This window comes from Bufo gargarizans, chromosome 3, assembly GCF_014858855.1.
Source record: "Bufo gargarizans isolate SCDJY-AF-19 chromosome 3, ASM1485885v1, whole genome shotgun sequence".
NCBI lineage: Eukaryota > Metazoa > Chordata > Amphibia > Anura > Bufonidae > Bufo > Bufo gargarizans.
The window spans coordinates 543,484,625-543,508,447 of NC_058082.1; the positions used below are offsets into that span (position 1 = coordinate 543,484,625).

Sequence of the window (23,823 nt, forward strand, 5' to 3'; positions counted from 1 at the left end):
TGAACGAGCATTTCACTTGTTCATAATCTGCTACACCTTTACACCACCAGATGATCTCCAATGAACATTCCTATAAACGCTTGTTAGTAAATATCTGACGGATTCTCAGCCTGTGTAAAGGAGCCTTTATCAGTGAGAGAAGAATTGAGCTATAATAAGGGTTTAGGAGGTTAAAGATAAGGCACTGTTCATGCTTGATGGCAAACAGTAAAAATACAGAGCCTGCTACTAGAGAATCTCAAGGCTGTACAGAGACAGGGGCTCAACATTTTCAATAAAGAGTAATTGAAAATATATATTTTAAGCATAAAGGGACTGTGTAATCACTTTTTTTATGTTTAACTTATTTTAAAGAATGTTGGATGATTTCAATTTTCCACGTATTCCATATATTTAAACAAAAAATATAATATCCTGCGGTTAACTCATTCTAATCCTGCCTCTAATGATATCACCTCTGTGTATACATAAGACAGGATTTACTGTAGGTGATTGTCAGAGCTTATCTATTCCCTCCCTGTACAATGATCTCTGCACAGGTCACAGAGCATGCCTAGAAAACTCTCCCATAGAAGTCAATAGGGTCCCCTCCTGTCCATTGTGTCTACGGACCATGGGGCTGCCGTAAAGCAATTTTCTTAATGCTTTCTAAATGCTGTTAAGAACAGCTAAGGCAAGATGGCCAGTGTTTAGGAAATAAAATAAAATAAAAACTACAATCAGAAAATAAAAACAGATAAAAAAAAAGGATATGTGCTACTATTTGGTTTTAACTGATAGATATATCTTTGGATGACACAATGCAAAAATTAAAAAAATACCCCCAAAAGTGTACATAGCCTTTAAGGGGAGCAGTGATCTTGAAGGAGTTTCCAGACTCCCAATATTACTGATGTATCCTAGAATGGTTTTCGGGCGCCATGTCACATTTGCAGAGACCCTATGGTATCCCTACGAGGGAAAAGAGAGCTGGTGTTATGGTGAACCATGGTAAGTACAAGGATATCCCTCTTGTCCTTCTACTTAACCAAATTTTTACATGGAGGAGAGCCCCGCTTTCGCCCTTTCTAAGTGGTTGACCAGGAAGAGACCTAGGGAGGCCTCTATAATTATTGCGTACTGTGCCACAAGTTATAGTACCTTTGGAATTTAGGGACTTGAATAGTAGAATACTTGTGTAATAGTTATCCACATAGAGGTGGTAATCCTGGTGTAGCAGTCCCACTAACACCTAGGACAGGGAACATTCTGGGGGTTCTATCCAGGTTAGCATGGCAGAAAAAAACCTTCCCTTTCCAAAAACTGAGCGCAGGTGCTGATCATTGACGTATGCAGTTCAGGGCAGAAAAAAATTGAATAAAAAAAAAAGACTCACAGAGGCCAAAAGTACATAGAAGGGAAGGGCATAGGGACAGCGACTGGCACTAGATCACTAAACACAGCAGAAGTTCCAGGAATACTTTCATTTCACAGTAAAACAGTAGAGCACAGTGCAGGTGCACCAAAAGTCCCAGCAGGCCACAGCACAACACAGAGGGGCACAGAACCCCTCAGCACGCCGTCACCAACTAAAATGTCACAAGCCAATCTTGTGCTGTGATGAGTTAGTATACCTTACCAGCCAATCGCAGTACCTACAGGAGAAACCAAAAAGTGGTGTCCCCTGTCCAGCACCAATCACCTAGATCTGAGCCCACCTGCATCCCCCTCCGAGTTTTTCAGTGAGGAGGTTGTAATTGGATCATCAGCATTGATCTGCAAATCACAGCAATGACGCTACACCCCCTCCCCCCTCCCACCACCTCACTCCTTGAGCATTGCTGGAAGAGCAATACCTTATCCTGGTGAACCTGCTATTATTCACAATGCCCGGTTTTCACAATGCCGTACATCCTTAATGGGTTTGGATAGTTTTAGGCACCTCTGGCAGGCTATTCTGGCAGGGAGCAGCCTGCCTTAAAAATCTGGATCTGGCACTGCCGGATGTTGCCTGATAAGCGCCATCCACTATAATGGGGACCTGTGGAGATCCAGTGGAACCCGGCAAACAAACCAAGAATCGTCCGGTTAGTCAGATAAAAAAAAACAAAAAACGATCCTATGCATCAGTTATACACATTGAGTGTCCGTTTGAGCCATTTCTGTCAGAGATCCCTTATTTCAGACAGAAAAAAAGGACTAAATGCAAGATGTCTGAAATAACGGATCTATGATGGAAATGGCTTGAATGAATGCCAAATATGCACAACTGATGCAATGGATCAATTTTTTATTATTTTTCTGCTCTTCTGCTGTGTTAGAAGACTGGAAACATAACTCCCTTAGGCCTCATGCACACAACCGTATGTATTTTGAAGTGCGTAAAAATCAGATCCGCAAAAGATACGGATGACATCCGTGCACATTCCGTATTTTGCAGAATGGAACAGCTGACCCCTAATAGAACAATCCTATCCTTGTCTGTAATGCGGACAATAATAGGACATGTTCTATTTTTTTGTGGAACGGAAATACGGACATAGGGAAATGGAATGCACTTTTTTTTTTGCGGACCCATTTATGTGAATGGTTCCGCATACGGTCCGCAGAAAAAAAAACGGAACGGACAGGGAAAGAAAATACGTTTGTGTGCATGAGCCCTAACAATACCTATGTAATAAAAAAATACAAAAACTATACTTTATGTCCAATTTTTGCAGCTGAGGTGTAAGGAACTTACCTGTCCGGGTCTAAACGGCGTGATCCTCAGCACGCTGTGGGGAGAAGCAGAGCATTGCACCGGTTTATAAGGTCGTAGACGCATACTTAACAACCAGTGCAATACTCTGTTTCTCCCCACAGCACGCAGAGCCAGAGATTACCTAGCTGCACCCATGCTAGCAAGAAAGGAATCGCCAGCACGAGGCGTATACAACAGTTAAGCTACCTGCTGTCAATGTCATCATGGTGCGCGACAGCACCAAGAAGTGAAGGATCCCGACGCCCGTGACAGAAGCACACGCACGGAGCACTAAAAGATAAAACGACATAGTGGTCATTGTTGCATGTCCATGAGTAAAAAGACGTTTTATCAAAGCATACGACCTGCCCGAACTGATAAACCAAGTTATATAAACATTGAGCAAGAAAGAATAGCGAGAGGGAAGTACTCCTCCTGAATCATGCATGCATTCGAGCAACATTGGACATCAGAATTAGCATGTGTAGCAATAAATCTAATAATGTAATCCGTTTTTTTTAGTAAAGGTCTAAGGTAGATGGACCTACTAATAAATAATCTCAGTGGTCTCTAACTCTATATACCGCACTGAGTATGTTTATTGTTTAAAGTTAAGATATAACTTTTATCTATTTCTAATAAAATAAATGAGACACTAAATAGAGTGAAATACTGCACTTATTTGGAGGGTAAACAGGGTATATAGTGACATAAGTGGCCTGGTGTGGTTCCTTATATACAGGGGGGGGGGGGTGGCCTTATAGTGAGGCGGGTAATTCTCTACCTAAGCACTATCCCTCTGTCACCTAGTCTATGTGCAGGGAATACCCCAATGGCTGTAATCGGGGCAACCGCCCTGAGAAGGACGACCCGCGGCCTCTGGAACCTCGGGCCTGTGCTAAAGTTCCCTAAACACTTACCTCCCTAGTAGATCGTTTCTTGTTCCATTATCCTATGATGGAACAAGAAACGATCTACTAGGGAGGTAAGCGTTTAAGGAACTTTAGCACAGGCCCGAGGTTCCAGGGGCTGGGGGTCGTCCTTCTCAGGGCGGGTGCCCCGATTACAGCCATTGAGGTATTCCCTGCCCATAGACTAGGTGACACAGGGATAGTGCTTAGGGAGAGAGTTACCCGCCTCACTATTAGGCCACACCCCCTGTATATAAGGAACCACACCACGTATTTCACTCTATTTAGTGTCTCATTTATTTTATTAGAAGTAAATAAAAGTTATATCTTAACTTTAAACAATAAGGCATACTCAGTCCAGTATATATAATAAAACTAATAACCGTCAATATTGAACATAATAACTCTTGGAAAATTAAAAAGGTAGAGGGACATGGAGTACTGTGTACATAGAAGAGGATTCTTTACGGTAAGAGCAGTGAGACTATGGAGCTCTCTGCCTGAGGAGGTGGTGATGGTGAGTACAATAAAGGAATTCAGGAGGGGCCTGGATGTATTTCTGGAGCGTAATAATATTACAGGCTATAGCTACTAGAGAGGGGTCGTTGATCCAGGGAGTTATTCTGATGCCTGATTGGAGTCGGGAAGGAATTTTCTATTCCCCTAAAGTGGGGAAAATTGGCTTCTACCTCACAGTTTTGTTTTTTTTGCCTTCCTCTGGATCAACTTGCAGGATAACAGGCCGAACTGGATGGACAGAGGGCTTTTTTCGGCCTTATGTTACTATGTTACTATGTTACCTTAAAATGTAAACAAAGTTTTTTTATTTTATCATTGTTTTATTATAGGTGTTTCTGTTATTACCTCCTCCTTTTCAATGTGTTATCAGTCCATCTTTGTAAGCAGTTAAAGCTCAGTGACATACTACTGAGACCCTATAATGGTGTGGGTACACGAGCTATGCCCTCAACATTACACCATTATACAGCTGGTGTCCTGCTCTCATTGACAGGATCATAGATGTCCCCAATCCTGACAGTTTAACCCATTACATGCCAGAATCAATGCTGTCTGTATATTTTACTGATATTAAGGAGGGAGAGTGCTTCCTTTCTCACCCTATTACCCTCCATGATTTTATTGTTAGTATGTAGGGTTACTATTTAAAATTAAGGCCTAGCAATGTCCCACAGGCCTGCCATGTACAGTTATCAATGAGAACCTCCTTTTAGGGATATCAGTTTTTATAGTAACAGGTATAATGCATTGCAAATCAGAAGTTTTACAGTGTATTAAATGCGCAATGAGCAGATCAAATGTTCGTGATCCTGAAAAACTTTAAAATATCTTAAGGGAAAAAATTGCCTTTAATTTTTTTAGCAAACACCTACAATATATATTTGATATAACAAATGAAAAAAAAACATATGAAATTTCTATCAGTTATATCTAATAAGCTATACAATAAAATGATTGCATTTTGCCCTACATGATAAGCAATGTAAAAGAAAAATGCCATAGTTTCAAAAAAAAATTCAATCTCACGAAAATACAATTAAGAAAGGAATCAAAAAGTTGTATGCACCAATGGAAATTAAAACTTGTCCCTCAAAACAAGCTCTCATGCAGAAAGGTACAAATGTTATGGGTCATTGAATGCAGAGATGCAAAAAATATAAAGAAAAGTTTTTTACTGTGCAAAAGTTAAAACAGTAAAAAAAAAAACTGCACATTTGGAATTTCTGTAATTGATCTGAACCAAAGAATAAAATTATGTAACTAATGCTATAACAATAGCAAACTCAAAAAGCAACAACAGAATCAGTATTTTTCATGTTGTTTGTTATCTCTTTTGAAATGTGCAAATGAAATAGATTAAAATTGCTGTGTCCTTATGAAACAAATGCAAATAAAAAGTTTGAAAAATCATGAAAACATTGCCGCACCGGGATGTGTAGATGAGGCCGCACCTTGTGTATCGTCTACCACATTCATAGAGACGTGTGATTGTCCACATAACAATAGTGAGATCCTCACCTGGATATTAGCCTCACAGTGACTACTACTCCAGTCATTCAGATGGTGATTTTTCTCCACCCAAAAAACTCTCAGGGCCACACTTTGTCTAAAACCCACCATGTGCTTTCCAAAGTTATTACCACTAGTGTTGAGCGAATTGAAGTATCCGAAGTGGTCCGCATCTTTCGTGGCCCAATTGAAGTGAATGGGTTCGCTTCTAAGCTCCAAAAAATGCCGCTCAGATGCGGAACCAAACAACGTTCGTGTGCATGAGGCCTTACGCTGCAGTTTTTCTGCACAAGAATCTGCAAAGAGAAAAGATGCTGCGTTTATAATGTGGGCAGCTACTATTAGGGAGCATTTATCCACAGTGCTTTCATCTAATCCATTGCTTTTTGCAGCATTTAATTGGCATTTTTGCTACTTTTCTGGGAAAATAACCCATAGCCAGATGTTTGCTAGAAGTAAATAAAATATTTTGAAACCCCCTCCAATTATTTGTGATGTTTTCTTCACTTTTGCAGTGTTTTTGGGTCCATAGTGAAGTTTCCAGAAAGCAGAAGGTTTGGCTTTCAGATGTTATACGCCGGGTTTCTGTAGAAAAACTTCCTAGACCAGGGATGCTCATTCTGCGGCCCTCCAGCTGTTGCAAAACTTTTCACTTCAATGGGGCAGAGCTGCAAATAGGCCAGGTGTCCGATGTACAGTGATATCATATGGCCAACGGAGAGGCCGCAGAAATGCCTTTAACTCTTTAAAGGGGTTGTCTGGGTTTCAGAGCTGAACCTGGACATATCCCCATTTTCACTCTGGCAGCCCCCTGATATGAGCATCGGAGCATTTCATGCACTGTGCTCCCACTTGCCCAGCGCTGGATCACTCCAGGCAAGGGCACTTTAAAAAAAATAATTCACTACTAAGTGGAGGCTTCCGCCTAGCAGTATTGCCAGTGACATCACTGGCACTGATGAGTGGGCTTTAGTGCTGCCCTAGCCAGGCTAGGGCAGCACAAAAGCCTGCCCATTGTTGCCGTCACTGGATTCCCAAAAAATACTTTGCCTGCACGATTCAGTGCAGGTCAAAGGAGAGCATTGGAGCATGAAATGAAAGCAGCTCTGAACCCAGACAACCCCATTAAACACCCATACACCTTTTAACACTTTTTCTCTAAGGGTCTTAGGCTGGGCCCCACCCTACTTACGATGGCCCGGTCTAAGCGCTGAAGGGCTGTACTGTGCAGTGGAGAGCGAGGGCTCGGCTCTTTACTCTCTGATCTATTTTTTCATTTAGTCCTAACGGACCCATTGCACGTGCCTTCACTATTAACCAGGCTTCTTTTTGTAAGATGTCCTTCATGCATCTCCCTAACATGGCTGATAAAGCGAGTGGCACCCTGCCCTGTACTCATAGAGCAATAACGTTCATAAAACCTCTCATATAGGTAACGAATTGTCCGACCAATGAAAACTTGTTGCAGGGGCAACAAATACAGAGCATAAACTGCAAATTTAGTTCTGCAATTCAAGAAATCCTTTACCACCCACTGATCTCCTCCCAATATTAGACTTCTTAAAGTACAATTAAAATGGCAAGAGGGGCAATGGCCACATTGAAAATTACCCTTTGAAATCATGTTATCAAGCCATAGATCAGCCAAGACCAAATGCTTTAATAATTGGCATAAATGTTATGTTATTTTAAAGAAAAAACATAAAATGATGTTGATGCTTGTTTGATCGAGTCTGTTCTGGTAAATTGTTTCATTTACAACTTAAAAGTAGCAGCTTGACACCAATGATAACAACAAATACTCATGTAAAGTTGTCTAATAGTTTTCTCCCCTTAAGGCCCCATGCACACGACCGTGTTGGTTTTTCGATCCGCAAACCACCGATCCACAAAACATTTATACCGGCCTTGTGAACAGTGTGGACCTCAATGGGGCCATGATCCACATAAAACGCTGAAGAATAGGACCTTCGTTCATCCTTAAATGGCGACTTTCATATATGTGAATTATAGATGGTGAGTCATGTGGTTGTAGGTCTGGATGGAATGTATCTCATCAGGATGTAAAATGCTCATTGTTTACACTGATTCTCATATGAAAAGGTCTCGGAGTATCCCAGGAATCTCTTACAGATGCTGAATAGGAGTGTGAACAATAGGTCTCTACCCTGCAAATACAATGTGTAAATGAAGGACCATCTCAGGAGGCCAGAAAATGCTAAACTGGTTGATGAGCAGGTGGCACTATTATTCTTTCATTGTATATTGTAATGAGGGAAGCCAGATCTCATAATGGAAGGTTTCACTGATTATTAAGGTGGGACTGGGCGTCTCCTGGGGGAAGAGGAGGAGCAGATAGCTATAGCTACCAAAGGGGTATAAAAGACCCAAGCATGGCTCAGAAAGCTGGAATTCACCAAGGGAATTTACTTGGATCACTGACTTGCTGAAGAGAAGACACTTGCTGAAGATCAAGTCCTGAGTGTGTGGAGGGTCCATGTCTGGTAAGTGTCACTGAACTGACTGTAAGGCCTCATGCACACGACCGTAGTCCGTTCAGAGGCCCTGCAAAAAAAATATAGCATGTCCTATTCTTGTCCCTTTTGCGGACAAGAATAGGCATGTCTACAATGGGCCGCCTGTTCCGTTCAGGTACACGGGCAGCTTCCATTTTTTATGGACCTGACCGTATGTGTTTTGCAGTCAGCAAATTGCGGATCCGCAAAAAAAAATGGATGACATCCGTATGCCATCCATTTTTTTTGCGGATCCATTGAAGCAATGAATAGGACATGTTCTATTTTTTTTGCGGGGCTACGGAACGGATATATTGATGCGGACAGTGTGCTGTCCGCATTTTTTGCGGACCCATTGAAATGAATGGGTCCGCATCCTATCCGCAAAAAAAATGGACACGGAAACAAACAACGTTCGTGTGCATGTAGCCTAACTCCCATCATAACTGGACACTGATTTTCCACCCTTTACAATACACATTTTCTAAACTTCTTGTATTTCATTTCTTGCTCTGAACCTTAGAATCAGACCCAGTAAGGGTCCATTCACACGTCCGCAATTTCGTTCCGCATTTTGCGGAACGGAATTGCGGACCCATTCATTTCTATGGGGCAGCACGATCCCGAAAAAAGTAGAACATGTCCTATTCTTGGCCGCAATTGCAGACAAGATTAGGCATTTTCTATTAAGTGCCGGCAATGTACGGTCCACTTAGAAGTGTCATAAAGCCGTCCAGAATGTCTTTTAAAGCTTTTTTTGTGTCCTTATGACTTAAATAAATTCTTAATTAAGAACATGAGCGACTGGAGGACAATCTTCTAGTTTGGAACTATATTAAAAAGAGGAGAAAAGCAAATGGTTAAAAGAGCTTTATGGCAATTAATATTATTATTATTATTAATTCATTTAGATTCCATCATTTCCTGGCACTAGACCAATCCAATATAAAATGTATATAAAATGCTGTACAGAAACAATGTCAATCAGAAAACAGATTCTAGTGATTTTACCATAAGAAATATGTGTCAAAGCCTCACTTCTCCACCTGGGTCCATGTGCCAGTCTCTAGGGCAGTGATGGCTAACCTTGGCACTCCAGCTGTGGTAAAACTACAACTCCCAAGATGCCCCCCTTGCTTGGCTGCTCTCAAAACTCAGTAGAAATAAATGGAGCATGCTGGGAGTCGTAGTTTAACCACAGCTGGAGTGCCAAGGTTAGCCATCACTGCTCTAGGGACAGTTGGGATCCATGTACCAATCTGTAACTCCTCATCTCCCACAATTAATTAAATAAAATGGTAGAGAATACTGAAAAATTACTTTATTATAAATGCATTACCAGATTCCTCTCATTATTTATAATGGCAGTGTCATGGTGTGGCTCACTGTGACACGGGTTGCCATGTTTCCTCACATTGGTTGCTCTGGTGTACGAGCTCTGGTGGATACCGTGTAGGCTGCTTCCCATGGGTAGGTACGGCAGCCTGTGTGTATACTGTTCTTTCACCCCTCCCTGTTGTCTGGTTCTTGTGGGGTTAATGTCTTGGTCTGGGTATAGTCGCTATGTGCTATATATTCCTGTTAGCTGTGGGCCTGGAGGTCAGTCTGTCTTCAGCTCTGATGGCTGCAGGAGCTATGCACCTGACATGGTTTTTTTTCTATCTGCCCTGTCTGTGTGGTCACCTACATCAAGCTCACCTTGTCCGGTTCCATGTCTTGTGTGCAGCTCTGTCTGTTCGCCCATGGACTAACACTCCATGGGGAACATGTATCTGCTAGTCTGGTTTTTTGCCTACGGGAAGAGGTCTCCTGGGTTCTCTGGAGAAAGGACATATTCTCCATGTATCCTGCTCTGTCTGTGACCACCATGCATCCGTTTTGCATGGATTCCAGGCCTCTACTTGTCTGCCGGTCTTTGCAGCTCTGCCTGTGATCACAATGCATCCGTTCCATATGGGGTGTAGGCATTTGTCTTGTTTTCTGGTTCCCATTATGACTTGTCTAAACAGTGTCCTGAATTTGTTTGGGTTCCTGTTTGTGTTCCTGGGTTGCAGTCTGTCCCGTGTCTTTCTGGACTGCTGGTGATTGCACCAACATCTGTCTCTGCTTGTAAGTGGCCAAGTGCACCGGGACCATCCCGGAGGTGCGATCAGTGAGCCCTCGGCTAAGTTCATCCCCACCATCAGGGGCTTTGTGAAAAATGGGGATCACTGAGCTTCTGCCATTTGGGTTTGGCCCAAAGTCAAACTAGTGCACTTAGTCCACATTACCTGCCAATTTACCCTTACCTGCTGGTCCAGGTCATGTCCTGATCTAAAGTATTCATTATGGACCTTGTCTGTTTGCTAGCTTTGGTGTGTTATGCCTGAGAGATGTTCTAGGAATCCGTATGACCCTCGCTAGAACATGACAGGCAGTCTGTGTGCCGCCGTCCTCTCTGCACTTCTCTCATCTCTTCATGAGCTCCGTTTCTATGGAGACTCAGCTAAGATCTCACCCATTGTATGGAGGATGGTGATCATTGACAGGCAGAGCAGAGAGGAGGCTGAGGAAGGTCTGTAGATCTGAAATAACCCATCCTGCTGTGCGATTAGGACCGGTTTTCTTTGTACTTATAGGATGGTGGCCATTTTATTCTAGACTAATCATTGCCCTGTAGAGAAGACAAGCCATTATAAACAACAATATGTTTGATGAATTTATAGTAAAGTAATATTTCTGTATAATAATGTTATTTAATTACTTCCCAGAGAACCCCTTTAGATATGGCTTATATACTGCCCTCAGCAAGTTATGTAGTTCCTTTGGATTTGCTTCCACAACTATTATAAACCTGCAATCTAGAAATTGATGTCCCTTACAGAAGGGGAACTAGAAGAGATACAATTGATTTACAACAATGTCTGGCCTCTTTTCCAGGCTATATGCAGCAGTGCCCAATGAGCATTATGTAGTGAAGAGAGGAAGAAGCAAAGCTGCCTCATCTATTGGACTTGATCATGTGACCATAGCTGTCCTGTTCAACTGAGACTTTATATATTATATTTCATGATGGAAATATCTGAAGTCAGTTTTCCGAGTCTGTGTTGAAGTACTTTGTGCCAAACATCTTAAATGTCCTACATTGTTTGATCAATTTGGCTCATCTTTAAATTTAACGATTTTGCCTAGAAATGTTACTCCAGATTTCTACACCACTGCTCTACTGGAGGGCTTTGGGACTTCGTTATGACTTCTTAAAAAATTCAGAGTGATAAATCTGGAGTAAAGCTCATTAGCATAGCTAACCACACCCACTTTCCATCTATTGTTCAGAACTGGTGTGTTGTCTTTGTGCTGCTGGAGTTTTGTGTTAGGCATTTGGGAAGCAGGAGCCTTAAGCAGAGAAATTGTTTATGAAGTTTAACACCTTCCCACATTATCACATACATGTAAGTGAGGGAATGCAATATCTTGTTTCTTGCTGTTCTTGTCTCTTGGGAGTTTCTACTTTAGGGGTGCATCAGGGGGGTCTTCAAATGTAACATGGTGGCTAAAAACCAGTCAGCAAAATCTGCCCTCCAAAAACCATATGGTGCTCTTTTACTTTTGAGCCCTGTCATGTACCTTTACAGCAGTTTACGACCACATAACTGCAGAATCAGAATAATAAATATTGAGTTTAGTCCTGAGCTGGAATGCCCTAGTAAATATGCCTGTGTGGCTGATATTATTGATGAAAGCCTAGGGCCAGCAACACATCAGCAGGGCATTTCTCCTAGCAACCAGGAGGATGACCGCTGCAGGAAGGATGGGAAAAGGAGTGCAGAAAAGGTCAGACAGATGCTGGTAGTAGGGAACCCTATTATTAGGCGAACAGACAGGGTCATCTGTCGCCGAGACCATGATTGCCAAACAGTGTGTTGTCTGCCGGGTGCTCGGGTTCGGCATATTGAGGATCGGATTCATAGATTGCTGGGTGGGGCTGGGGAAGACCTGGCGGTCATGGTACAGATTGGCACCAATGACAAAGTCAGTGGGAGATGGAAGGTCCTTAAAAATGATTTTAGGGAGCTAGGTGAGAAGCTCAAATCCAGGACCTCCAAGGTAGTGTTTTCAGAAATACTACCAGTGCCACGAGCGTCACTAGAGAAACAACAGGAGCGTAGGGAGTTAAATAAGTGGCTCAGAAGCTCATCCAGGAAAGAAGGGTTTGGGTTCATGGAGAACTGGGCCGACTTCGCAGTCGGTTACAGGCTCTACAGTAGGAATCCGAAAAAAAGCTCTACAGTAGGAACAGGCTGCACCTCAATGGGGAGGGTGCAACTGCCCTGGGGGAAAAAAATGGTTAGATGGCTGGAGGAGATTTAAAACTAGGATCTGGGGGGGAGGTGTCATACAAATAAGGGGATAGATAGTGTAGATAGAGAGTGGGTTATAGAAGGGGACAGTGGGGATTTAGTGGGGGCTAGGGTTAGCAAGGAAAATAGTGAGAAGACTGGGCATAACTATACATTTATAAAAAAAAAATAGAACTGATGGTAACAAGAACCTGTAATAGTAATTTAATATGTATTTTCACAAATGCAAGAAGTCTAGCTAGCAAAATGGGGGAACTCGAGGCTCTGGTACTAGAAGAACACATAGATGTAGTTGGTGTGGCTGAGACATGGTTGGACTCTTCGCATTACTGGGATGTAAATATTGAGGGTTTTACACTATTTAGGAAAGACCGGTGGTGGTGTGTGTCTGTATGTGAGGAGTGATCTGAAGACAAGTGTGAAAGAGTGGGTGAGGAGGTTGAGGATGTGGAAACCTTATGGGTGGAAATTCAAAGGGATATAAACACTGAAAAAATAATTCTTGGTGTAATCTATAGACCCCCTAACATCACAGAAGAGATAGAAACGCAACTGTATAATCAAATAGAGCAGGAATAACAGGCTGGTACTGTGGTCATAATGGGAGATTTTAACTTCCCAGACATTGACTGGGGTCATGGTTCTGCCTCAACTGCAAAGGGGAGAAAATTCCTCAACTTGCTGCAGGACCACTTTATGGGCCAGTTTGTAGAAGCTCCCACTAAGTGCGATGCTCTGTTGGATCTGGTAATTTCTAATGATGCAGAGCTTGTTGGTAATGTTACAGTTCGAGAAACACTAGGTAATAGTGACCACAATATAATTATAAAAAGCAAAAGATGAATAGGCACAACCACTTTCTGGAGTATACTAAAGATTTAATTCAGCACACGGGTATTATAACCCAAATGTTAAAAAACACATATAGACTTCCGGTTCCGGCGCGCGCATGTAAGGAGGAAAGCAGAGAGAGCTCCGTCTCCCCAGACAATTACAGCGGGCGTAGCCGAGACCCGGGGCTTCATTACCCCGACTGTTTCTCCCCCCAACAAACCGGAAGGTAGATGGAGAAGTTTGTGGTGCGCAGTGGCACCCCGCTGACCATCTCGCCTCTCCCGCCGCGTGACTTGGCTGAACTTCAGAGGGGCAAGATGGCGGACGCCGGGAAGAGGATGACTCGCTCGTCCTCACAAAATTCTCAGTCGCAAGAGTCGGAGGAGTCGATACTTACACAGCTGGATAGCACTTAGCAGGCTGGTGAGCTGGAATCCTCGTGCAGAGACATGGCCATAGCGGTGGCTAAATTACTGGCACCGGATATTAAAACCACTCTGGAAGCTACAATCTCAACTTCTCTGCAACAGCTTCAGGCCACTGTGAACCAGCACACAGAACAAGTGCAAGAGCTTGAGCAAAGGATGGGCATTGTGGAGGACGAGCTGGAGAGAGTCCATACCCAGCTCAGGGACATTACACAATCTAATAAGATGCTCCGAGACAAGGTGGAGGACTTGGAGAACAGGTCCTGCAGAAGCAATCTGCGTATCCTCGGTTTACCAGAGAATATTCCTGCGCACCAGCTGTCCCGAATTTGCTCGGTTGAGTTGCCGCAAGCATTGGGACTTCAGGACCCAGCAACAGTTGAGAGAGCACATAGAATCGGTCCGCCGCAAGATAACTTGGAGGCCGAGCCGCAGAGGCGACCCAGAACGACCATAGTGAAGTATCTGAAGTACGCAGATAAAGAGGCCATCTTGTTCAAGTATAGAAGGCTCCAGCAGCCGCTCAAACTGCGTGGCCATCAGATCCTAATTTTTGGGGACTACTCCATGGAGGTATCCAAGAAAAGGAGAGCCTTCTCGCGCATATGTACTGAACTTGTACACAAGAAAGTTAAATTTGCCCTAATTTATCCGGCGATACTGAGAGTATTTCGGAAAGATGGAGGAGTTGATACTTACCTTACACCTTATGATGCTGCGGATGCCCTGGAGGACTGTGATCTACCAAGGGACTCAGTCACGAGATCGCCTAACGGAGGAGCGGCCTCACCAAGTGGAAATCGCTTCGGTAATTCAAGAAACGTGCGGTCAAGAGCATCACCTGAAGCTTCTTCGAGAAGAAGGAGGGAGCCTGCCTCCAGTCCAGATTGGAGATGAATGTACTGATTACCGTTGAGATAGTTGAGAATCTGTGCTGAGGGGGGTGACCCATGCCTGCAAAGAGCTCAGTAAGGAATGTATGGGTTCTCGCTCCTCGTGTTTTGATTCTGTTTAGGGGGGGAGAGGTTAACAGGCAAGTTTGATACCATGGCTACGTCCTCCATTGTATGCATATTTTGCTGGGGTTAGTCGATTACCGCGGTCCACATGCGGTCGGGTTGCTCCCCCTGATTGAGGACACGCCACTGTGTCTGGGGTTGAGCAGCTCCTCCAAAATTGCCACTAATAAATTTTTTTGTTTTTCGTTTTCTGCCTTGCTAGATTTGAGTGTGTCTGCCTTTACCTGGCATTCAAACACTCCTTTGCACCTGGTGACCTCCATCACATGGTCTGGTGTGGGTGTGGCTTGCAGCCTGGCTTCATTCACATCGCACTACCGCAGCATTCATGCTGGGCGTTTGTGGGAAGCTTTCCTGCGAGCTGAATTATATCACCCCCAGACCGTGTTCACACCATAGTTAGAGCAGCGGTTAGGACCCCTTGCCATGCTGAGAACCGTGACGTGGTGCATGATGGGCTCCGATATATCCATCACTGGTATATATTGGCTAAAGTCTCAGCTTTTAATATCTTCATTTGTGTCTTGCCAGTATAGTCAGTGTTATATCTGTTTGGTGCATTCTTTCTCTGTGTTTCATATGATTGCTACATTTTGTGTAGTTTGCTCTTGTGGTGCATGTGGACCGCGCCGACGTCCTCCATTGTATGCATATTTTGCTGGGGTTAGTCGATTACCGCGGTCCACATGCGGTCGGGTTGCTCCCCCTGATTGAGGACACGCCACTGTGTCTGGGGTTGAGCAGCTCCTCCAAAATTGCCACTAATAAATTTTTTTGTTTTTCGTTTTCTGCCTTGCTAGATTTGAGTGTGTCTGCCTTTACCTGGCATTCAAACACTCCTTTGCACCTGGTGACCTCCATCACATGGTCTGGTGTGGGTGTGGCTTGCAGCCTGGCTTCATTCACATCGCACAACCGCAGCATTCATGCTGGGCGTTTGTGGGAAGCTTTCCTGCGAGCTGAATTATATCACCCCCAGACCGTGTTCACACCATAGTTAGAGCAGCGGTTAGGACCCCTTGCCATGCTGAGAACCGTGACGTGGTGCATGATGGGCTCCGATATATCCATCACTGGTATATATTGGCTAAAGTCTCAGCTTTTAATATCTTCATTTGTGTCTTGCCAGTATAGTCAGTGTTATATCTGTTTGGTGCATTCTTTCTCTGTGTTTCATATGATTGCTACATTTTGTGTAGTTTGCTCTTGTGGTGCATGTGGACCGCGCCGACGTCCTCCATTGTATGCATATTTTGCTGGGGTTAGTCGATTACCGCGGTCCACATGCGGTCGGGTTGCTCCCCCTGATTGAGGACACGCCACTGTGTCTGGGGTTGAGCAGCTCCTCCAAAATTGCCACTAATAAATTTTTTTGTTTTTCGTTTTCTGCCTTGCTAGATTTGAGTGTGTCTGCCTTCACCTGGCATTCAAACACTCCTTTGCACCTGGTGACCTCCATCACATGGTCTGGTGTGGGTGTGGCTTGCAGCCTGGCTTCATTCACATCGCACAACCGCAGCATTCATGCTGGGCGTTTGTGGGAAGCTTTCCTGCGAGCTGAATTATATCACCCCCAGACCGTGTTCACACCATAGTTAGAGCAGCGGTTAGGACCCCTTGCCATGCTGAGAACCGTGACGTGGTGCATGATGGGCTCCGATATATCCATCACTGGTATATATTGGCTAAAGTCTCAGCTTTTAATATCTTCATTTGTGTCTTGCCAGTATAGTCAGTGTTATATCTGTTTGGTGCATTCTTTCTCTGTGTTTCATATGATTGCTACATTTTGTGTAGTTTGCTCTTGTGGTGCATGTGGACCGCGCCGACGTCCTCCATTGTATGCATATTTTGCTGGGGTTAGTCGATTACCGCGGTCCACATGCGGTCGGGTTGCTCCCCCTGATTGAGGACACGCCACTGTGTCTGGGGTTGAGCAGCTCCTCCAAAATTGCCACTAATAAATTTTTTTGTTTTTCGTTTTCTGCCTTGCTAGATTTGAGTGTGTCTGCCTTTACCTGGCATTCAAACACTCCTTTGCACCTGGTGACCTCCATCACATGGTCTGGTGTGGGTGTGGCTTGCAGCCTGGCTTCATTCACATCGCACAACCGCAGCATTCATGCTGGGCGTTTGTGGGAAGCTTTCCTGCGAGCTGAATTATATCACCCCCAGACCGTGTTCACACCATAGTTAGAGCAGCGGTTAGGACCCCTTGCCATGCTGAGAACCGTGACGTGGTGCATGATGGGCTCCGATATATCCATCACTGGTATATATTGGCTAAAGTCTCAGCTTTTAATATCTTCATTTGTGTCTTGCCAGTATAGTCAGTGTTATATCTGTTTGGTGCATTCTTTCTCTGTGTTTCATGGCTATATTTTGTCTGGGGGGGGGGAGGTCGGTGAAGAGAGTAGTAGTTTTAGGGAATGGACTCTGAGCTAAGGGTATGCAGCGCTCTAACTCAGGTCGGTGCGAAAAAAGTGAAGTTCACAAAAGATTTGCTGTCTTGTTGGAGCACTTCCCAGTTCCTCAGGGAGGTGAGGGTTTGGGTGTTTTTCGGGATTACGTTGGGAGGGGGGAATGTGTTTATTATGCCATCTAATGTCATGTTTGCAATATACCTAGTGGGCTATGTGGAGGGTTGTTCGCCTCTATATCACCAATACCATTTACTCAGCTCAAATGATTAAGCTAGTCTCCTGGAATGTTAGAGGGCTGCGGTCCCCGCATAAGAGAATAACAGTTTTACGTCACCTAAAGAGACTTCAGGTTGATATAGCCTTGATCCAGGAGACGCACCTTGGGGAGGCCGATTTTTGGCGGATGCGGCGCATGTGGGTGGGACAAGTATTCGGCTCTTCCTCAGATGGAAGGAAAGCAGGTGTGATGATCCACAAGAGGCTTAGATGTGAGGTGTTATCAACAGAGGGAGATGATAAAGGTAGACTACTGAAGCTGGATCTCGATACGGATGCAGGCAAGCTAACACTGTTTAATGTATACGGGCCTAATGCCATGCAAGCTAGTTTTTTTTCGGAGCTAGAGCTGAGGATTGTGCAGGAAAACCGTAGTAGTATGATAGTGATGGGTGATCTAAATGTAGTTCATGACACTCAGGAAGACTGTAGGAGAGTAGAGCCACTAGATAGGAGAAGGCAAGGGGCGACGGTTCAGAGAATGACGCTTGGCTCCTTCTTGCAATCTACTGCCCTGACAGATATATGGAGGCACTTAAACCCGGCAGAGCGTGTGTTCACTCATTTCTCGTCTGCCCATCAGTCGTGGTCTAGAATTGACTATGCTCTTGTCTCACCGGGACTGATGGGAAAGGTAAAAGGAGCAGAGATACTAGATATCCTTATATCGGATCACGCCCCAGTGTCCCTATCCCTTTCTGAAAATGTACCCAGAGGTACGGATTTTATTTGGCGCATGCCTAGCTATCTGGCCACAGATGAGGATTTTCTCCTGCAGTTGAAGGGATGGTGGTGGGAATTTGCAGATACTAATAGGGAACACTGAGACAACCATACCCTATTCTGGGACACGGCAAAGGCAGTCATTAGGGGACGCATAATTTCATATGCCGCAGCTAAAAAGAGGAAGCTAGCCCAAAAATTGAACGTAGCGACAGAAGAGGTAAGACGTTCATATACGACCTTCCTGAATAGCCCAACAGATACTAATAAAACCCGATGGGTCACGGCTAAACACAGTTACGATTACTATGTCGAACAGAATACAAAACTGTCTGGGGATCATAAGAAAGCGCAGTTATTCAAATATGGAAATAAGGCAGGGAGGATGCTGTCGAATCTAGCCAAACCATATGTGCCTAGTACCCATATCAAAAGCGTGATAAATGCGTCGGGACACAGAGTTACAGACCCAAAAAGTATAGTGGATTGCTTTGGGCAATTCTATGCCGCTCTATACGGCCGAGCGGATTATGATGCTAATTTAGCGGAGTAGCTTATTGCTAAAACCTCACTGCCACGGCTTACAGCGGAAATGTGTACCCATCTTAATGCCCAGATCACGGAAGACGAAGTAAAAAATACCATTAAATCCCTTGTAAGTGGGAAGGCCCCGGGCCCAGATGGCTTTGGAGCGGACTTTTATAAGGGACTCAAAGAAGAAATTACCCCCTTTTTGACACAGTTGTTTAATAGTTGCCTGGAGGGTCATAGCATTATGCAATCTGGGAACATGGCATATATCAAACTCATCCCCAAGCCAGATAAGGATTTGATGCAGCCCGCCTCATACCGTCCAATCTCTTTAATTAACCAAGACCTTAAAATACTGACCAAATTGCTGACTAATAGACTGGCGCAACATATGCCATATCTTATAGGACCGCATCAGGTAGGATTTATTAAACATAGAGCGGCGGTGACTAACATCAGATCGGTATTGGTAGCGCAGACTATATACATCACGGACCTGGTTCTGTGGGAGGGGGCCCTGCCTTGTTGTCTGTCGATGCGGAGAAGGCATTCGACACTGTGAACTGGAACTGGTTGTGGAGATCCATGTCTGCTTTTGGCATAGAGGGATCTTTCAAATCATTGGTTGAAAACATCTATCAGAGCCCGCAGGCTCGGGTTAGTATACCCGGCTTTTTGTCGGCTCCTTTCCGGCTCGGCAGGGGTACAAGGCAGGGCTGCCCCTTATCTCCTCTCCTGTTCAATTTGGCTCTGGAGCCACTTGTAAAACACCTGATTCAATCGGATATTTTTAATGGGATTCGGATAGGCAGGAAAGAGATTAAAGTAGTCTACTTTGCAGACGATATCCTGCTGTTTATAGACTCCCCTCACCTTCACCTTCAAAAGATACTTGATACGTTTGAGTATTTTGGAGGAACCACTGGGTACAAAATAAATGTCACCAAGAGCCAACTGTTATTCTTAAATAACAGGGGTGCTCAAGTCCAGCTAGACCGTGATCTTTGCAACGTGGCGGTGGTACCTCAGTATCTGACCTATCTGGGTATTAAAGTAGGGCGACACCCATCCTCGCTGTATAAGCTAAATTATGATCCCCTAATTAGGAAAATAGAATTGGAGCTAGGCAGGTAGACCAGTTTGCCTCTTTCGCTTTTCGGAAGGGCTTACCTGTTAAAAATGGTAAGTTTCGCGAGATTGCTCTATCCACTTCAAACAATACCCCTCCTACTGACACATATTGATGTTAGCAGGATCCAAAGAGCTTTTGTACGGTTCCTTTGGCAGGGAAAACGTCCTAGAATAGCATACGATAAGCTTTGCCTCACTAAGTGGGAAGGAGGTCTCCAGATGCCATCAATAAGGAGATATAACCTAGCCTCATTATTTAGACATGTTAGAGATTGGCTGACAGGCACCTCATTTTTCTCAAATACCCCCCTAGAAAGTGAATTGGTAGCACCTTGGGATCTAGTAGCCTTGTTGCACACTAGAATAAGAGATCTCCCTAAACCGTTCAAAGATTATGTAGTTCTGAAGGACACTCTGGCGGCATGGAGGAGCATGCGTAAACTATATAAATTGCCCATGTATGTTACTCCTAACATGCCATTGTGGAATCTCCCAGCATTTCCGGAGGGTAGGCAATCGGGTCTATTTAGACTGTGGAAGGGTAAAGGGATTCTCGTATTGCGACATTTACTGAATGAGGGAGGTACTGAGCTTTTATCATGGCCTGAGGTCCAATCCAAGTATCAGATCCCAGCCTCACATTTTCTGTCTTATAAGCAGATACACTCTTACTGTAGGGCGCAATCAATGACTCTGGGAGACCCTGAGAGATTGGCCTGGTTTGGGGCCCTGGTGGGAGCACAGGGAAACTCTTTGTCTGATCTGTATAGAAGAATGCAGAATATTCTCTCTACCCCAATAGGGGATAAAGTATATAAGAGGTGGGAAGAAGAACTAGGAGAGGACGCAGTCACTCCTAAATTGAGGGAAGGGATGGAGAGGGTGAGACAGGCAATCGCAAATGAAACGTGGAGAGAGATGCATTTTAGGATCCTCCATAAGGCTACGTATGCCTTTGATCTGTCCTATAGAGACGCGCCCGCGCACTATCTGAGATGGTGCCCAAAATGTTCACAGCAGAAAGCTAACCTGTTGCATGGGCTTTGGCATTGCCCTCACTTGAAATCTCTGTGGGAAGACTCTGTCGGGTATATCCAGCAAGTCTGGGGAATAAAACTGCAAATGTCACCCTTGCACTGCATCTTCCATTATATTCCACTGGATGAAAAGGGAGAAATATCCCATTCTACTAGTATTAAGGGGATACATTTATTCCTTTTGGCAGTAGTAAAGACCATACTTAGACACTGGATATACCCCACAGTTCCTACATTTCAAGAAGCACTGGGGGTTATGAAATATGTCATGTATCTGGACAGGCTAGATGTAGAGAGTAGCAAGGAGAGGTCCGCAAAACAGTTCTTTCATACTTGGAAAAGATTTATTGTGCATTCTTTGACTCCGACAGAAGTATCTGAGGTTGTTAGGCCTTTTGTACATACTAAGTGGTATCTGGAAGGGAAATTGAAGGGCACATTAGGGGAGCTGGAGGTAGTCTAGAGGGGGATAACAGTAGTGATCGTTGACAATACTGCATCCGACTGCGAGCTACTTGGCCCGGCGGTTCTATTGTGAGACACTGACATGGCATTGTGAGTTGGGAGACGGTTGGGAGGGGAGGGAGGGAGTTATTTGTTAAGGGGGGGAGAAAATTGAAAAGTCGGATATGGCACGTATTATTTGCATGCTGGTCAGATATGTACAGTCATGTGAAAAAATTAGGACACCCTTTGAAAGCATGTGGTTTTTTGTAACATTTTTAATAAAAGGTTATTTCATCTCCGTTTCAACAATACAGAGAGATTAAAGTAATCCAACTAAACAAAGAAAACTGAAGAAAAGTCTTTTCAAGATCTTCTGTAAATGTCATTCTACAAAAATGCCTATTCTAACTGAGGAAAAAGATAGGACACCCTCACATGTATTCCCTCTTAAATTGGCTCAGATCTCACACAGGTATATCACACCAGGTGCACATAATTAGTAGATCGTTACTCTGCATGTTGAATGAGGCTTGCCCTATTTAAACCTCAGACATTTAGTTTGGTGTGCTCCTGACTGTTGAAGTGAGAGTGAGCACCATGGTGAGAGCAAAAGAGCTGTCAGAGGACTTCAGAAAAAAGATTGTAGCAGCCTATGAGTCTGGGAAGGGATTTAAAAAGATCTCAAAAGATTTTGAAATCAGCCATTCCACTGTCCGGAAGATAGTCTACAAGTGGAGGGCTTTCAAAACAACTGCCAACATGCCCAGGACTGGTCGCCCCAGCAAGTTCACCCCAAGAGCAGACCGCAAGATGCTAAAAGAGGTCTCCAAAAACCCTAAAGTGTAATCTCGAGAACTACAGCAGGCTCTGGCTACTGTTGATGTAGAAGTACATGCCTCTACAATCAGAAAGAGACTGTACAAGTTTAACTTGCATGGGAGGTGTGCAAGGAGGAAACCTTTGCTTTCCAAGAGAAACATCGAGGCCAGACTGACATTTGCCAGAGATAAAGTTGACAAAGACCAGGACTTCTGGAATAATGTTCTTTGGACAGATGAGTCCAAAATTGAATTATTTGGACACAACAGCAGAGGACATGTTTGGCGTAAACCAAACACAGCATTCCAAGAAAAGAACCTCATACCAACTGTGAAGCATGGAGGTGGAAGTGTCATGGTTTGGGGCTGCTTTGCTGCAGCAGGACCTGGTCAGCTCACCATCATAGAATCCACGATGAATTCTACTGTGTATCAGAAGGTGCTTGAAGAACATGTGAGACCATCAGTTAGAAAATTAAAGCTGAAGCGGAACTGGACAATGCAACATGACAATGACCCAAAACATACTAGTAAATCAACCAAAGATTGGCTGAAAAAGAAGAAATGGAGAGTCCTGGAATGGCCAAGTCAAAGTCCAGATTTGAATCCCATTGAGATGCTGTGGGGTGACTTGAAAAGGGCTGTACGTGCAAGAAACCCCTCAAACATCTCACAGCTGAAAAAGTTCTGCATTGAGGAGTGGGGTAAAATTTCCTCAGACCGATGTCGAAGACTGGTAGATGGCTACAAGAACCGTCTCACTGCAGTTATTTCAGCCAAAGGAGGTAACACTCGCTATTAGGGGCAAGGGTGTCCTATCTTTTTCCTCAGTTAGAATAGGCATTTTTGTAGAATGACATTTACAGAAGATCTTGAAAAGACTTTTCTTCAGTTTTCTTTGTTTAGTCGGATTACTTTAATCTCTCTGTATTGTTGAAACGGAGATGAAATAACCTTTTATTAAAAATGTTACAAAAAACCACATGCTTTCAAAGGGTGTCCTAATTTTTTCACATGACTGTATGTTATTGTGAGAGACGGATTGTGTATCCATGCCTGCGAGCATGAATTCTTATAACCTGCACACTTGTATGCTGCCTATTTCTCCGAAATAAAAATTGTTTTAAAAAAAAAAACACATAATAAAATGGCAATAATAAAATGGCAATCATAAATGGTAGTATACAGCTATACAACACAACAGATAATTAATGAATAGCAATACACAGCAAATAATCAATAAATAATTATAAAATTCACAGCAAACAATAGCAGCAGTTAATAATTAGCCAAAGTCTCTAGATGTAGCAGCAATGTATACCTAATTGGCAGTCAGAAATTCCCAATGTATTGAGGAGGAGAGATGCCCAGTGTGTATATCACGTTGATGTAATCGCACAAGTCCTCATGCTTATTGTAGCATAAAGTCATTTACCGCTCCTTCTCTCTGCTTTATAAATAAATGTGGCATATAATGCCTACTCACATGTATCGCAGTCCAAGAAGTGCAGGCACTTGATTTTTCGTCTGGACGCTGAAAACACTGGAGACACGTGTCCTCTGTGTAATAATGCACTCAAGGACCTTCTGCAGTGTCATCCAGTGGGAGTGTCCTTGATGATGTATTCAGTCAGATGACTGA

General features: G+C 43.8%; 1 protein-coding gene across 1 annotated transcript in view; it reads right to left on the reverse strand.

Annotated features, from left to right (window-relative positions):
• The window catches only part of LOC122930583 (zinc finger protein 84-like), a 111,551-nt gene extending 87,843 nt beyond the window's left edge, over positions 1 to 23,708 (reverse strand). Inside the window, exon 1 of the mRNA XM_044284073.1 lies at positions 23,668 to 23,708. The gene's annotated coding sequence lies outside the window, so the exon portion shown is untranslated. The remainder of the gene's footprint in view (positions 1 to 23,667) is intronic.
• Positions 23,709 to 23,823: the final 115 nt, after the last annotated feature.